The sequence below is a fragment of the Mustela lutreola genome, chromosome 7 (genome assembly GCF_030435805.1).
Source record: "Mustela lutreola isolate mMusLut2 chromosome 7, mMusLut2.pri, whole genome shotgun sequence".
In the NCBI taxonomy this organism is placed as follows: Eukaryota; Metazoa; Chordata; class Mammalia; order Carnivora; family Mustelidae; genus Mustela; species Mustela lutreola.
In genome coordinates, this window is record NC_081296.1 from 46,762,002 (window position 1) to 46,774,945 (window position 12,944).

The window sequence follows — 12,944 nt, forward strand, 5'->3', positions numbered from 1 at the left end:
ATATTCTGGAATTAGTGGTGATGGTTGCACAACTTTGTGAATATACTGAAAGACACTGAATTATACCTTATAGAAGGGTATGCAAATTTTATCTCCATTTTAAAGTTGAAAGAAAATCATGTTGACTACATTCTTAAATTCTTGTAGTAATCATCCATTCCGTGAGGAAACAGATATGATTAAATGCCTACTATAGGTCAGCGCAGCAACCATGAGCACAGTGGTTTCTTCCCTTGCCAAGCATACAATTTGGGAAGGAGCAAGACAGAAGATAGTTTTATATATATATATATATATATATTTTTTTTTTAAGATTTTATTTATTTATTTGAGAGAGAACAAAAGCAAGAGAGATCACAGAGGGGAGGGAGAAACAGACTCACCACTGAGCAGAGAGCCCAAGATGGGCCTCGATCCCGGGACCCTGAGACCATGACCTGAGCCAAAGGTGGACGCTTAATGAACTGAACCACCCAGGAGCCCCAGGAGATCATATTAAAACAATAAATAATTATAGGAAAGGTACAAATATAATGAAAAGCAACAGTGGTTTTGTGCAAGGAACTTCCGAACTAGGAGCTACATTTTGGGTTAGGGAATTCATCTGGCAGCGATCTAGTACAAACTGGACAGGAAACAGCAAAACATCTATTGGGCACTCACTCTGTACTAGGTACTGCGAAGGTACAAACAGCCAGGACCCACCAAATTCCCAGGGAAACTGATTCCACATTTCAGGGGCACGCCAGAATATGATCAGGTATCTTAGGAACTAATGAACAGAGGTTACCAAAAGGAATATTGGAGCTTACCAATTATACAAGAAGCACTGCTTAGGTGGGAAATGACATGTTGCCTAAGCCACCATCCCATCCACAGTCAACCCTGATGAGTTATTGGATTGACATGGGCTTCAAGGGAGACAGGCTGTAAAGCAGGGGTACAATGAGACACTGAAAAATCTTTTAAGAATCCATCAACAATTTATCAGTCTTGGATTGATCTAAAACTATCTTGACACTAAATGCCATTTGTATTAACATTTGAGATCTTTTTTTAAATGCTTACTTTTTTTTTCTTTTTCTTTTTCTTTTTTTTTTTTTTTTTTTAAAGATTTTATTTATTTATTTGACAGAGAGAAATCACAAGTAGGCAGAGAGGCAGGCAGAGAGAGAGAGGAGGAAGCAGGCTCCCCGCTGAGCAGAGAGCCGGATGCGGGACTCGATCCCAGGACCCTGAGATCATGACCTGAGCCGAAGGCAGCGGCTTAACCCACTGAGCCACCCAGGCGCCCCTCTTTTTCTTTTTTTAAAGTAGGCTCCAAACACAGAGCTTGAACTCACAACAACACCTGACCTGAGATTAAGAGTCCAACACTTAACTGACTGAGCCGCCCAGGCACCCCTAAATGCTTGCTTTTATTTGTCCTAATAATCTTGTTCCAGTTTTCAGAGGTAATTCTAGTAGGTGGGACTCTGATGAAGATATATGCTTGTGTTCATTTTTCATGATTTTGTAATATAATTCTTTTCCAGATTGAAATATAAATGTATATATTAATTTGTATAGTGGAGTGCCTGGGTAGCTCAGTCGGTTAAGTAGCTGAGTTTTGATCTCAGCTCAGGTGTTGATCTCAGAGTCTTGAGTTCAAGCCCCACGTTGGGCTCCATGCTGGGCATGGAACCAAGTTAAAAAAAAAGAAATTGTGTGTCTAAGCAGTACTTAAATTATAAGATTTAGTGGCACATAAAAGTGAATTTGAAGTCTGGCTTTGTCACTTAACTAGCTGTGAGATAGTAATCTTTCTGCACTTCAGTTCCCTTATCTATAAAATAGATTGATGTGCATATGAAATGAAATATGTATAAAGATGGCCAACGAACATTGGCTCCTTTCTCCTGCCACCTGCCATGTATTCTAGGTTAAGGATCCAGATGTGGGTTCATGTAGGATCAGACATATTGCTGCCCTCTGAATTATATGCCAAATCTTGGGGGCTTCTGTGTATGCCCTTTCCTTCAGGGAGAGTTAATAGCTTTCATCAAATTCTCAAAGATGCTGGAACTGTCAAAATAATAGCTCTTGATCACGTTAGTTATGCCTTCCTGGATCTTTGTGTTTTTCTTGAAGTATAGGGATTAGAACTGAGTCTGATACTGTAAGGGCAGAGCTTGGATTCTCAAAGCAGAACCCATAATTCACACTTTGAACGTAGAATATAGAGTATGAGCATGTGATAGAGACTGTCATTTCACAAAGAATCCGCTCAAGCTCTTCCCGCTCCTTCCCCATCTTAGGAAGATAAATTGTCAGTTTTATGCCCTGGTCTACGTGGGAGAGTCCTAGTTTATGCCTTTATCTCAGTGAAATAATTAATGGAACCCCTCTTGCATTCCCAAAATGGCCTGATAATTTGAATGATAGATTATGATCACCCTAAGTTTTTGGCAAAATTGCAGCCCCCCTCCAAAAATTCTCGCTTTATAAAGCTTTTCCAATTTTCTTGATTTACACCTATTTTTAAGAGGACTCATCAATATATTACCCAATATTCTTTGTTATTCGAGCTCATAGTAGCAATGAAATGAAAACAACTTTAAAAATTGTAAAACTCATTATAGACACATGATGGAGCTAGTCAGATGAGACTTTACACATACGTGGGCATGATTTAAAATGCAGTTTTATCTGGGCTTGAATGAAAAAGGAATGAAGAAAAAAATCCAAATGGAGACAAAACACAATTTGGTATGAATCTAGCAGTGAAAAGAATCACTGCTTATACATTTTGGAAAACAATTGGTAAGAAGATAAAATAAGGCAATGAAACTAGTTTCCGTGTCAGTACCGTAAGAGAACATCAGAATGCGTTCACAACAATGCAGTTAAAGAAAAATTCGTTCACAGGAAAATTAGGCCAGAAATCTTTACCAAAGCACCAGTGAAAGAGATGCTTATGTCACATCAATGTCGGATGTCCTGGGCCATCACTGTTTCTGCTGTAATAGGCATTTGTTAGGTTCAATGGGTATCAGCTATGAGCTAAGTGCTTACCCTGTAATATCTTATCTAATCTTCCATACAACCCTATTGATTTCATTTGCAATTAAGAAACTAAGCTGAGCATTTGCAACATGGGCCGGACAGACCAGCTCCCATAAAGAAGAATGGCAAGGTGAAGGGCCGTTCCGCCACCCCACCACCAAGGTGACCAGAGGATACACCAATACACCATCATTGTTCACAAGTGCATCCGTGGAATGGATGTCAAGTGAGTATTCAGAGAGATCCAGGAATTTGCCACGAGGGAAATGGGGACCTTAGATGGGTGCATTGATACCAAACACAACAAAGCTCCGAGGGCCAACAGCGTAAGGACGGTCTCATCTCATATGGGCACGCTGTTGTCCAGAAAATGACACTGAAGACCCACCAGACAAATTCAGGTTTCCTGTGTACCTGTCACCACTTTCAAAAATCTACAAATAAACCAAAAAACTACAGACAGATGATGTGGATGAGAACTAACTGCTGATTCCAAATAAAGTTATTAAACTGCAAAAAAAAAAAGAAAAAGAAAAAGAAAGAAAGAAAACCAAGAAACCAACTGAGTTTGAAGTAACTTGCCCAAGCTATTGCTCAGCTTTTCTGCATCAAATCTTTATATTAGCCTGACTCCAAAGGCCCCAACTCTTACCCTATAAGCAGTAAGTCCGTAGCAGAAATGTCCTACTATAAATTTTAGAAGAAATTTTCCCTGATATAGGCCCAATATGAATAGGAACCCATTTATTAAAATACTGGGAGCCTCTCCAAACAGGGGCTCCTGGAAAAATTCTTGCTCTTTTTTAATGGGACCGAAAATTCACATTTGTATTAAAAATTACGTTTGTATAGAGAGTTTAACTCAACTTTAAACATCTTTGTTGGGATGTCTGGGTGGCTCAGTCGTTAAGCATCTGTCTTCATCTCAGGTCATGATCCCCGGGTCCTGGGCTCGAGTCCCACATCAGGCTCCCTGCTCAGCAGGAACCCTGCTTTCCCTCTCCCACTCCCTCTGCTTGTGTTCCCTCTCTCCTTTTATCTCTCTCTGTCAAATAAATAAATAAAATCTTTAAAAATAATAATAAAAAAATAAATCTTGGGGGCGCCTGGGTGGCAAAGCCTCTGCCTTCGGCTCAGGTCATGATCCCAGGGTCCTGGGATTGAGCCCTACATCGGGCTCTCTGCTCAGCAGGGAGCCTGCTTCCCTTCCTCTCTCTGCCTGCCTCTCTGCCTACTTGTGATCTATCTGTCAAACAAATAAATAAAATCTTTTTAAAAAATAAAGTAAATCTTTGCTCTTTTCCTAATATGTTAATATTGATTTGTACAAAGGATAGTGCAGAGAATTTCAATGGTTGGGTAACATAATGTGATGCTACGTCTGATTAATATTAAAAAAGTTTTGTGGGGCGCCTGGCTGGATAAGTTGGAAGAGCTTGTGACTCTTAATCTCACAGTCGTGAGCTGGAGCTCTGTGTTGAGGGTAGAGATTACTTAAATTAGTAAAACATTTAAAAAAAGTTTTTCGGGGCATCTGGGTGTTTCAGTCAGATAAGCAGCTGCCTTAAGCTCAGGTCATGATCCTGAGGTCCTGGGATCAAGTCCCATGTTGGGCTCTCTGCTCGGCGGGGAGTCTCTTTGCCCTCTACCTCTGACTCCCTGCTTGTTCGCTGGCGCGCTCTCTCTCTCTCTGTGTCAAATAAATGAATAAAATCTTAAGAAAAGTTTTACTATAATGTAACAATTACTTTACTGAAATAAAAAACAATTTTTACAAAATAAAGAAACAAAATATTTAAACATATGTTTAAATCAACAGCTTATTATGGCCACCTGAGTGGCTCAGTTGTTTAAGTGTCCAGCTTGGTATTGGCCCAGGTCTCGATCTCAGGGGTCTTGAGCTCAGAGTTCTGAGTTAAAGCCCTTCAGGGAAAAAAAAAAAATTAGTTAACAGCTTATTAAATGCATTTTTGTTATTATATTTTCTCTGATTTAAGCCAATATTTTCTTTTTCTTTTTCTTCTAATTTCAATTTGACTGTTACATTCAGAATATAAACTCCTCCAGATTTAAAAATGATTCAATAATGAGTAATATTAGTTATGATGTTCCATGATCTATCAAGGAGTGAGGTATTTCACAGAAGTGAGCTTTGCAGATAACTGAATCTCCTGGATCAACTTCATGTCCACACCCTGGTGTTCTTTCTTCTTTCTCTTTCCTGTCAATTATAGTCATCTTTAGTCTTTACTCAAACAAGGAAGGCAAGTATAAATAAATATATGTATTTTAAAAATATGTAAAAAGAATAACAACTGCATGAACCTTGCCTTTTAAAGGAACCAAAACTTTTTTTAACTTGAAGGAAATTTTTTTCTGTAGTAAACCGCATGCTTCACTGCCTTCTGAAAATATGCTGAATGTCAAGCACCTTGTGCCTGAAGACTCAAGGTCATCACTATAAATATCAATTTTCACACAGGGTTATACTGAGCGGAGGTCCTTGGGGACGATTGAATGGAACAACTGTTTGTCAGTAAACTTCGTGGCCCTGTACCACCACACATGTGCCGTTCTTTCTTGTTTTGTCTTTTTACCCCCTTCCATCTTTCCTTCCTTCCATCCCCCCCACCTCTCTCTCCCTCCCTCCCAGCGGGAGGGGCAGAGGGAGAAGCAGGCTCCCCACTGAGCAGGGAGTCTGAGGCTGGGCTCCATCCCTAGAACGGGGGATCATGACCTGAGCCCAAGGCAGATGCTTCACTGACTGCTACCTCTGTTTTGTGGTTCTTGATTTTGTTTTTAAGTTTATATCCTCCAAGGGTCAGAGACTTTTTTCTCCTGCTATCTGCTGTTCTAATTTAGTCTCTGTAGTAACAAGGAGGTGAAAAAAAGCACAAGGGTTGCTTCATGAGAAAAATGTTTTAACGGTACATAGGTCCAGGAGCCCAGGGGAAACAGAACACAAAGGAAGGTGGACCTGCACAACTCTGTGTCCTCTGGCTTCCCAGCTTCTCTGCGTGGATGAGTGTCCTTCTGTCTCTTCCAGCTTCTCCCACTGTAAGCAACTCCCTCATGGTGGCTCCTCCTCCCATAAATTCGGCATGCAAAGTATCCTGAGATTGTCATAGACCTGACTCAGGCCCCCAAATGGTCTCTCAGCAGTGCTGCCCGCAGCTCACTGGGAACCCTCCTCTTGGTCTCTGGATTCAAGTTCTAGAGACAGAAAGGGGAGGGAGAGAAAGAAGGAGAGACTGACTCATACAGCTCAAACCACGCCACCAGGGTCACAGGTCCTCGATAAGCCTATGCAAGGTGTTGCTGGGGTCAGGTGTCTGCACAGTCGCATTCCAAGCCAATGTGGTCACTGGGGTGGTGTCCTGAAGCCACTACCCCATTATGTAAAGACGGTGAATGGGGACAGAGTCTCTGAGGAAGGGACATGATGGGTACTTCAGATTGGGGGGCGTGCCACAGTTTGCCTCCTGCCACCAATTGGCCACCTTAACCTATGCAGGATTATCTTGGGGAAGCCGTGAGGGCGGTTCCATTCGCCTCTTCAACAGAACAAACTGCATGGGTTTTGCAGCAGTCAGCATCATTTCAACTCCTCATCCTGCACCTATAAATGTTTTTACATAGTCAAGATGTGACATCTGTTTTGCCTTTATTATCACACACCTGTAACTGTGTTTCTAGATACTGTAAATATTTGTGCATTCACAGAGTTGTGTGTGTGAATGTGTATTTAAGATAACATATTTTTCAAGATATTGTTGCAAACATTTGGGGGAATTTACTTTTTTTTTTTTCTAATAGTCTATTTTTTTAGAGCAGTTACAGCGTCACAGTAAAATTAGCAGAAAATACAGAGATTTTCAGTCTGCCTCCCACTCCCCGACATGCGTGGCCTCTCCCATTACCAGTAGGGGTATTTGCTTGGAGTAGAGAGTTCCTTAATGTTGGTGCTTTGCAGGTTGGCAGCATGGTTTCCAAGCCACTACTATTTTCACTCACCATGAGAAACATTTGCTGAGCACCGTTGTAGGCATTGGAGAAGTAGAAAAAAGACGCCCTATCCCTAAAGGACTCACATCTTCCCATGAACATCAAAAACACATACAACAGAGGCTCCTGGGTGGCTCATCTGTTGAGCATCCAGCTCTCGATTTGGCTGGGGTCATGATCCCAGGGTCGTGAGATCAAGTCCCACACTGGGCTCTGCGCTCAGCATGGAGTCTGCTTGTTCAGCTTCCTCCCTCTCTGTGCCTACCCTCTACCTCAAGCACATGCTCTCTCTCTCAAATAAATAAGATTTTTTTTTTAAAGATTTTATTTATTTATTTGACAGAGAGAGATCGGAAGTAGGCAGAGAGGCAGGCAGAGAGAGAGAGGAGGAAGCAGGCTCCCTGCTGAGCAGAGAACCCGATGCGGGACTCGATCCCAGGGCCCTGAGATCATGACCTGAGCCGAAGGCAGCAGCTTAACCCACTGAGCCACCCAGGCGCCCCTCAAATAAATAAGATTTTATACACACACACACACACATACCAACAACAACAACACAAGGGCTTCCTACTTTCAAATACAACATATTTCTGAAAATACACACCAATGTCAGATATATGAAATTCAAAAGCAGATTTGTGTGTTTTAAGGAAAAGGCTCTATTTTCCAAGGGCTAAAATATAATATAAAATCCATAATTGTGCCTTATCTCTTGGATATATATAGTCCTACCTAGGCTGTAAGTCCAGAATTTAGTAAATGTTCTTTTTTTTTATCCCCACGCATAAGTGTGGGGCTTGAACTCATGACCTAGAGTCACATGCTCTAGCAACTGAGCCAGCCAAATGTCCCAGTAAATGTTCTTTAAATTTGGATTTCTCCATCCCAGCTGAGCAGAGTTGACCATCTAAAGTTTAAAAGGAAGGCATCTTTCCAATTTGGTCAGTCTATTTACATCTCTACAAATTGTGAATCCATTTCCTTATCTATAAAAACAGAGATAATGATAGTACCTCCATCATTTATTTCTTACATAGCATTGTGATAATTCAAATACATCATATAAAGTGATTATAATAGTGACTAATGCATAGAGAACCCTCAGTATGAGTTTGGTGCACTACCTTCTGGATTCTTTATGATTTTCTCTGTTTCAGTTGTTCTACGTTTGTGAGTACGACACGACTGTTAACTGGTGTTTGCATTTATATTTTCCCATATTTCACTAACTTTGATAAAGCAACAAGATTAAATACAATTTAGAAACATAGTTGAATGACTGCTGCTAGGTTGACAGAGACAGTGATGTAGATGGAACTGAACTGTGAGCTCAGTCGGGAGACAACACCCTCATGAGATCGATCAAAATGTTCCCTTGTCACCTGGCCAAGAGCCAGATGCCATATGGAAAGATGGCTCAGGTGCATTCATGTATGATGTCCTTATCTGTACGAAAGTGAATGTGCGAAGACCAAGGGCACCGGGAGATGGCTTCTCTCTTAACTATATGAGATTCCTGGAAATCTCAAAATAAAGCCAAGCATGCATGCCTTTGATAAGGCATCGTAGGAAATGAATTTTATATTTGACCAAGAATGTGATTCTAAAAGCAGCTATGACAGTTACCAGCTTCTGTGATTTAAGATAGTACAATTCTACTACAGTTTTTCTCTAAATGGTATAAAATGGTTATAAATGTGCACTTTTATAAGGGATCTCTGGATTGAAAAGTATATCATAGCCCCTAAAAATACCACACAGCTCTCATACATCCTTACAATGTGAATTTTTATTTTATTTTTTTAGAGGCAGGGGAAGGGCAGAGGGAAGGGGAGTCCTGGGATCAGGACCTGAATTGAGATCAAGAGTCGCACACTCAACCCACTGAGCCACCCAGACGTCCCATTACTATGTAAATTTTCCCTAAAATAGTATCCCAACTCCTATAACTATTAATTAAAACTTTCCTTAGGAGTTTTTTCTTAATCTCTTTTCACTTTAAAAACTGGAAGTAGGGGGACACCTGGCTGTCTCATTTAGAAGAGCGTGTGACTCTTGGTCTTGGGGTCCTGAGTTCGAGCCCCACATCAGTTAAAGAGATTACTTAAATAAAAACAAAACTCAAAAGAAAAACCCCCAAACTTGAGAGTGGTGGCAAGGGGGCAATGCTTATGAATAATTTGTAAAGTGCTACAGTTAATGTTTTTTCTTGATAAATTTCCCTACAAAGTTAAGTGATTTAAAACCATTCTCTGGGCACCTGGCAGGAAAAAAGGAAAAAGAAAAACAGGTAACAGAATAAAAAGTAGTTGAGTGAAGAAATTAAAAAAACAAACAAACAAACAAAAAACACCCCAAAAGTGACTAGACTTCCAAATTTGGGGGTAGTACATTACCACTGGTTTTAACTTGCAAAAGAAAAACACACTTTTTGTTGTAAAGCTTAAGAATTTAGAGTTTGTAAAATGAAAAGTGAAAGTCTACCTGCCCACACTCTCTCCTACGGGATTGTAAATGTGAGAAAATTGTGATTCCATTAGCAGGAAATGAGAACCCAAGAGGAGGCCCCGGGTTCAGAGAGCTCCATGTTAGATGTGCTTAGCTGGAGCCCGCAGAGGCCCCCAGGCAACCCTGGGAGAGATTAGCTGAACCTCAGAACACTGTCCTGGCCAGGTGCTTGTGGGACCAACCACTCCTGAAACTTTCTCTCCCTCCTCACCTCTCTCTTGGCAAGGCTGTGGGAAGACAGATTTCTTCCATATTTCAGATGAGAATATAAATAGGTAGAAACCCTATGACAATTTGACGCTATCTAGCAACACTATGGAATTGTGCAGTCTCTGACCCAGCCTTTCTGCTTTTGGGAATGTATCCAAAGACGTACACACACAAGGCAGATTAACATATGCCTACAAAGCATCATTGGCATAGCAAAAGACTGGAAACAATCCAAATGTCCATCATTAGTGGAAGTGGCTAAATATACGAGAGGACAATATTTACTCAATTTTTTTTTTTATAATTTTAAAGAGCTTTTAAAACAGAATGAGGGATTTCTCTCCGAACTGATAAGGAAATATATCTCAGCTAAATTTCTGAGATGTATTAGTTAAAATGAAAAGCAAAATACTGGATAGTATGCATATCAAACAATAGCATGTATTTTCAAGAATGGTATGTATATCAAGGTACCTTTTTGTGTAAGAACACAGGGATGGGGAAGTAATAGGTTTGTATTGATGTTTGCATGAAAAAAAACTAGAAAAGACACAAAAACACAGTAAGTAAGAGGCGTGGGAGCAGGGGTAGGAGCAAGACTGTACACTAGATATGTTTAAAATGCTTGATTTTTCTTTCTTCTTTAAGATTATTTATTTATTTGACAGAGAGAGAGAGAGATCACAAGTAGGCAGAGAGGCAGGCAGAAAGAGAGAGGAAGGGAAGCAGGCTCCCTGCTGAGCAGAGAGCCCAATGTAGGGCTCGATCCCAGGACTCTGGGATCATGACCTGAGCCGAAGGCGGAGGCTTAACCCACTGAGCCACCCAGGCGCCCCTAAAATGCTTGATTTTTCAACCATTGTAAACATTTTGCTCAGAAACATTTGTGAATGTTGTTATCCAGTAGAATACATTGTTAGGGCAGACTCATACAATGGCCACACAGGGGATCCTGTCAGCAAAGATTTTGAAAGCATAAGGAGGACTTCTCAGAGCAGTGCCACATGACCTGGCTCTCAAAGATCAATCTAGAAAGGTGGAGAATTAGCATAGAATCTTCTAGGCGTTAGGATCTGTATCCACAAAAGCCCAGGAGTATGAAACCTATTGAGGTGGTTGGAGATGGTTCTCCCAGGACACTTTCTCAAACTCACTGAGAAAATAATGAGCTGAGAGTACACTTCTGTCTCTTTGGAGCTGTCACAAAGTAAGTCTGGTTTTTCAGTCTTTGGTCCATGTAAAATCTAATATCTACGATCCTGCTTTTATATTATTGATACCCGCTCCTCGGCTACATCAGATCTCCTCCATTGCTCACCTTGGAGGAAAGTCATCAAGTAAATGTGAAGTTACTTATGCTGTGAAAATTCAATCCTAATCCTTTTTAGGATAGCACTTAACAGGAAGGTCAGATAATTAAACCTGATTTTTAACCTCTTTAACTTGAGTCAGAAATAGGTCTGTTGTGACTAAGGGACTCAAGATTGGGTAGTAATTTCCTTAAACGTTAAAATTTAAGTGTGCACCTTCCTTGTATTTCTTATCTTTGCATCTCTCCGTTTAATAGCTTGTTACCCTTTCCACTGAACATGGACCGTGAGAAAAGCAGTTGAATATTAAAGTAGGTGATTCCTGATGACAGGATAATGGAAAGTTAACTTTGTTTTGACCAAACCACATGAAGTTGCTCAATAATCCTAACATGACTCATTTTAGTACTTTAAAAATCACATTAATCCTGTTGTCTTGAAAACAGTGCTTTAGAGAAGTGGATCTAATTATGTTAAAATCAATCTCTGTGTGTGTGTGTCTCTGTCTCACACACACACACACATACACACACACACACACACACATACGTACATCATTTATGCAGAGAACAAAAAAAGCCTGGAAGAAAATATAACAAGTGTTTACATGGATGGGATTCAGATGGTAGGACCATCATGGATGGTTTCTCTTTTCCTTTAACTTTTTCTGTGTTTCCCAAATTTGATTTAATGAGCGTAAATTACTTTCGTAGTAAAAACAGAAAAGAAAAACAACCAAAGCACATACTTAAAAGCAGGGAGTTTGGTGGACTGAGGCCAAGTGTGCAGCTCATCTCTTAGTTCATCGTGCAGAAAGCCCTGAGCGCCCCTGCTGTGGCTACTCCTTTGGTCATGACCCCCAAATCCTGCACACAGTCAGCTCTGGGGAAGAGAACGGGATGCCTGCTATCCCTTCTCTTGGTTAACCCAAAGCACCACGACCCTTGGTCCCTGCTGTCACCCCAAGATCATCCTCAGGGCAGACTCAGCCCTAATTTTGGAAAATTAGGCAAGTTCCTCATAATGAAGAGCAAAATTTCCCTAAAAAAATACTGGTATACACTTCTGCCTTTCTTCAAGGTCCCTCTTCTGCTAGCTGCTTTATCCCCTTTTCTACCCATATTGCCTCCTGGGGCTTCTTGTGCCTGAAATTTTCCTTTCTCCCTTGGCTGGCACACCCCACTCAGTAAAAAGAAAGTTGGGTCGTCAGCTAAATTTGAAGCAAGTCATCTTTTTCAGGCATGTCTCCGAAGCCCATAATGACATCGAATTAAGTGTGTGATCCCTAGAAGTTGGGTAAAGCTTATATTCTATTTAATGCCCTGAGCAAATAGAAATGGAAACTAGTATAGGGTTTGTGCAAAACATAGGCCAAATATGAATCCTTAACTCAATTCCTGGTAAGATCTAACCACTCTTAGGAGTCAAAATAGGGTGATTTGGAGAATGGCACAGATGCAAGGCTACTCAGCATATGGGTTTAGCTGGACTATTGAGCCATGTGGGCTGTGAAACCTTCTCTCCCAGAAGGTAGCCCAGTGGGGCGTGGGGTGTCGTAGGCCCCAGTGCAAGAGTACGAATGGAAACCCACAAGCCATATGTCTAAATAACATAATGTTATAATCAAGCCAGTTAATCATTAAAGAAAGTATGGTTTGTCCTCCTACCTCGACAAAAATACCTTCAGGACAACCTGGAAGTTCAGGTTTGAATTTAGAATTCTTGGACTCCTTGGAGTTCCTTGCCAGAACATGCTGGCATGGGGAGAGCTAGTCCATGCTTTGGCCCTCATCCTGTATCCCCTTTCTCTTCCCACTCTTATATCCAGCCCTTCCTTCAGTCGCAAAGATCCCTTGCTTATGCATA